Raw genomic sequence first — 5676 nt, 5'->3', positions numbered from 1 at the left:
AAGAAGAACTCACTTCAAAAAAAAAAAGAGAACGAAGAAGAAGGAAATAGTAAGGAAGAAATCAATGAAGAAGATGGAGGACATGAGTAAGAGAAGGAGGAGAAGAAGAGTGGGAGAAATGAAAAGACAAAGAGAGGAGCAAAAGAGGGAGAATGACAGCACCAAGGCGGAACTGGTGCTGGGAAGACTATAAGAGGAAGACGGAGGAGGGCACCAGTGAGCAAGGAAAGGGAGAAGCAGAAGCACTTCGCCCCTGCCTCAACCCTGACTCCTAACACACTGGTGCCATGTTAGGTACGCTCGTGAGGAGCCGAGTGGTGCTGATATTGGGTGTTCTCGACTCAGTCACGCCAAGAGTTTGACATGACGAGCCCTTGCTTCGGATTTTGGCTGAAAGAGAGGCGGGACAGATCTTAAGTCTACGCCACCCTTGCCCCGATCGAGCCATTTCAAGCTTTATCGGAACATGGTGTTTTGAGGAAGGGCATGGTTCCTTCATCGTTCGTTATGGTAGGCGTGTACTGATATGGCGTATAACAAACGGGCTAAGCAGGCGCTAAAGGAGGCTACGGGTTTCAGATCTCAGAGGGATGGAGAGGAGTCTGCACGAAAGTAATGGCCTCCTGCTTGCCTTCTTATAGGAAGGGCAGAACGGAGGGTATTAAATGCATTCAAGTTTCCCAAAGGAATCTGAAGAAAAAAGAGGCGTCCGTTCCACTTCCCCACCTTATCAAATGAGCCGCCGGACATAAATGAGCCTCGTAAAGGGGATTCATTAAGGGCGCGTCTGGGACAGCCAAACGGCAGGAGTAGATCACGAGCAAATTAAACGGAATCCCTAGAAAACCGGCTAACCTCCTGGACAGGTGGAAAACCGCTCACATAAATGCGGGGTTGAACTAAACAAACCGTATTAAGGGCCCGGGTTTGCCAAAACCCTCCCTTCCAACCCGGAAGTCGGATAGAAGGGTTTTGAGGGGCTATTGTGGGGCCCAATAATTTAAGGACCAAGCCCGATTGCTCCTGGAAAATCTGAAGGCCCAGTCCGAGGAGAGCTGTGGCCCAAGCTCTACAGTACAGAGCACAAAACAATTTTGGAAGGCAGCCGAGGACAGTTTGGTCCTCGGCAGATCCTGAATCCCACCGAAATAAAGGGGTAAAACTGGTATAGGGACGAATTTGTAAGGAGATCCAAAATATCTTGGGGAAGTTATCCTTACTACCCTTCCAGATAAGACCCAACACATGACAGAGCCGTACTCTGCAGCCTTATCAACCATACCCAACAATTCTGGGATTAGACTGATGGGACAAATATCAGTCTTGTAAAGATTGACCCTACACGTGGACGAAGGACAATTAACGCAGACGAGTATAAAAGAAGAAAGCAAGTAAATCTAAAGGGGGATCCCATCCCACCTCCGAAAAAGGAGGATCACATGGGAGAGAACATCTCAACAACACCGGACTTCACTGAAGAAAGTCCGTCTTTGGATAACCGGGGTTAGGCCTCAATGGTCCTCGGATCAACTCCGAGGAGTCCCATCCCATATGGTGCGACGTCTTAGGGCTTAAATGTTCAGGCCCAACACCTTTTTCTACCTGAATTCCTCTAAAACCAGGATCGGACATCGCCCCGCGACCAGCGGCTAGCTTTTTAAGCCCACTCTCTACAAATTATATTGTGAGGGATCTTCCGTACGCGAGCCCAACATCCTTATTGGGCCGCCAGAGAATCGTGTCCTTACAAATATGATTCACTTTCAATAATAATAATTAGAATTTTTAATGGTGAATTAGTAATAAGTTATTTTTAATTTTATATTTTATATTATTAGAAATCAAATAATTCTTGTTTACAAACAAATAAGAGACATCATTGGCAGATGAATACAGGTTCTATTTTACATTTATATATGTTTTGCATTAGGTTTAAGGATTTTTTCGTAAAATGAATTATGTTTCAAGTTAAACAGTGTGATGAACTTAAAAAAATATTTTATGTTTTTTAGATTAAAGCCATATTATTTATAATTGTGGGGCCCGGCCCTAAAATAATGGGCTAGTCCAAATTCAGGCCCGTCCGAGGAGCGTCCTGTCCGAAGAGAAACCACAGATAAAGCATTAGTCCCAATAGCGCCAAGGAAACCTGTCCGAGGAGTAACTCCTCCTCGGACATTACGAAGCCCAGACGAGGAACTCTCCCCAACCATTTCAGTTCATCCTCCCAACATATAAAATGAATAAAATCCAAAATATCTTATGGAAAGCTGCCACCACCACATTAATTGCGCCCCAACCACCCTCTTGGCCGCATTAATGAGGAAAAGACCCATGAACAGTACTACCTTGGCCACTGCAACTCACAAAGGGAGTGATAAGGGCGTCTGATGGGACAGGTGCTCAAGTAGATGCTTAGATGATCAATAAGTGTAAGGTTAAAATGAGAAGAGGAGAGCTATATAATGTAGTGGAGTCCCTCAAAGTAAAGGGACGGAAAAACTGTATTCGGGACTAAAGAAATAGAATCATACGTTAGAGATCCCTCCTTGTGTTTTTATCTTCTGCAACAATATTGTCCATGTATTAGATCGAATAGGCTCACTGAGGCTAAGTTCGTTGACCCATCCTCTACAAATATTTATTGTGGGTTGCGCCTTGGGTCAAAGCCTGATCAATAGAATTTGGGCCAGGAAAATCGTGCAACCACAATAATTATTTGAATTTTAGTATGAAATTTGATTAACATAAAATTTAACTTACAAATTAAGTATGAATTATAAAGAGAATAAGTGATTAGTGGGCCAATAGAGAAAAATTATCAAAATTTTAATTCAATGGATAAACTAAATTAGGTATGACTTTATTTAGGTAAGAATCCTACAATTCAATTAACACTTCAGTCAATGAGTCTATCACTGAGCAATGCTATAAATAACATAATTTTCACGACAATTGAATTGACAAACTTTTACTAAGTGTCCGTTTGGATGGTGCTGAAAAGCACTATCTTGCGTCTGCGTTTTTTTTTTTTTTTTGAGAAGCGTGTTTCAACAAAACCAATGCACTTCTAGTGGGTTCCATGCACTGTTCACGGGGCCCACAAATATTTTTTTCAGCAAAATTTTCATTAAAAATGAGTCTCACGGTACTATTCACACATTTAAAAATTATTTTACTACGGTGTTTTCAGATTTCAGCAAAATAAGCGGTATCCAAATACACTCTAATACTCATCTACGTCCACTGTTAATATCACTTTTTTTGACTTATAACATCCATTCTGGCCAAGATACCAATTTGATTTTGATCTTCTAACCTCAAATATCCTATTTCACAACACATAGTACTTAACTAGTTTTTTATTTTTTATTTTGTAGAAGAAATATGATGAACTTTTATTAAGGACAACTATTCAAGTCAACTTGTAAAACAAGTTTTACGTCTGATGACTTTTCTTCCATCTAGACTAATATGTTTGGTGATAAAATAGCTGGATGGGCTAGGGAATGAGTTACTGCATTTCCTTACCTACGTAGAATAAACTATTTCCTTGCCTACGCGTCCAAACTACGCAAGGAAGTTGGTGTCATTCTAAAGCAACTTGAATATGATCTCTTTTCTCTAAGTCATTTAAGACTTAAACCAAGTTTTTTTTATTATTGATAGGAATACATCTTGTTCAAAGAAATAAGTTTTTTTTTTCCCCTCTAAGAAGAATTTGCAAATTTTATTAAGAAAAACTAAGCAGATCGACTACATATACAACATTAAGATATGAAGGAATATCCTCCATTCACACTAAGGGTTTGTTTATGATTCGTTTATTTTGTTGAAACTAAAAACTTTTTGTTGAAATTACTGTAAATAAAAGTAAAAGTAAGATGAAATAGTACAGTGGGGCCCATGAATAATAGCAAAAATAAGCTAAATAGTAAAAGAAACTAGCTTTTTAATTTAGAGCCAAACGCACATTAAAAAAAATTATTGACATGTCTAGCATGCCTAACAAGGTTGCAAATAATTATCTTCTAAAAGAAAAAGGTTGTGAGTAATTGAATTTCTTTGTCTTTCTAAGAAATAAGTTTTTTTTTTTTTTTTTTTTTTTTTTTTTTTTAAGAATACTAAGGGGCTGTTTAGATTTGCTGTTTCCATAACTCATAACTCTGTTTCTATCACCCATAACTCAAAATATGTGGGTCCCACAGCTGAGAAGTTTGTTTGATTTTTGTTTCCAGTTTTTATTTCCATCACTCAATTCTCTGATTTTTGAGTGATGAGTTATGAAAACTGAAAACACATTTTAGGTGTTTTTAGTTTCCAAAACTCAGTTTCCAATGGTATTTTTGTAATTAAACACACATTGAGGGACCCACTGTCAGAGCAACAGCTACAACTTTTGAAATTTTTTTTTTTTTCACTGGGTTTGGTGAGTGGTTTTCTTCTTCTTCTTTTTTTCTTTTTCCTTTCACATTGGTCTTCTTCTTCTTCTTCTTTTTTCTTTTCCCTTTCACGTTGGGTCTGGTCTGGTCTTCTTCATCTTCTTCTTTTTTTTCCTTTTCACATTCGATTTCTGGGTTTAGTTACATTTTTTTTCCCATTCCTTTTCACTAGGTTTCTGGGTTTTTTTTTTTTTTTTTTACACTTCTCACGATCTTTGCTCACAGGTGGTGGGGACCGTGGGTTGTTGTTTTTTATTTTATGGTGTTGATGGTTGGAGTTTGAGTTCTGAGGGTGGTGTTCCTACAACAATGATGATCGGAGTTTGAGGTCTGAGGGTGGTGTTCTTTAGATTTTCAATGGTGGTGGCTGGTTGGTTGGTTTGGTGGTATGTGTAGTTGTTCTGATTTTGGTATGGTATGTGATTGATTTGATTTGTTCCAATTTGGGTATAGGTATGTGGTTATTCGGATTTGGGTGTGGTGATGTGGTTGTTTTGATTTGTTCCGATGGGTTTAAGGTGAGTGGTGGACGGTGGATGGGTTTGTTGTTTTGGGTTTATGGTTGGGGGTGTTTGTTGATTGTGGCTGTGGGTTTGTTCGCCATGGGTTTGGATTTTGCTTGCTATGAGTTTGGGTTTTGCTCACAATGGTGGGGACTGTGGGTTGTTGCATTTGGATTGGTGCTAGTCTATATATATATATATATATATATATATATATTTGGCGTTAATGGTGGATTGTGGATTTTTGTGGGTTGCTAGTGGTGGTGGTGTCAGGTGTGTGTAGTGCAGCAGTGATGGTGTTGTGGTGGTGGTGGTGTGTGGCGTCTTCCCTTGGTGGCAGTGGTGGTGAGGCTTGGAGAGTCCATGAATGGGATTTTGAAGTCTCTGGTTTTGGGAGAGTAATAGGGCTGAAGGGAAAAGGAAATGAAAAGTGAGTGATATGAAATGACGAAACGGTGTGAGGCAGGTAGGCTAACAGGAATGCCTGACATGGTGCTCAGGTATGGGTCTCACAAAAAGTAGAAAAAATTGAGTGATGAGAAACTAAAAACATGTGCCAAATGGGTGGGGTATAAGAAATTGTGGTATTTTAAGTGATGAGTGATGAGTGACGAAAATTGAGTGAAGTGTGATAAATGATGAAAAAAAACCAAACAGGACCTAAGTATTTTTAACAGACATAAAGAGAGAGAGAGGAGAATGTTTATTTTTTAAGAAACTGACGTGTATGG

The sequence above is a fragment of the Quercus lobata genome, chromosome 4 (assembly GCF_001633185.2).
Source record: "Quercus lobata isolate SW786 chromosome 4, ValleyOak3.0 Primary Assembly, whole genome shotgun sequence".
Taxonomy (NCBI): Eukaryota; Viridiplantae; Streptophyta; class Magnoliopsida; order Fagales; family Fagaceae; genus Quercus; species Quercus lobata.
The sequence above is the reverse complement of the archived record's forward strand: the minus strand, read 5'-3'. Positions refer to the sequence as shown.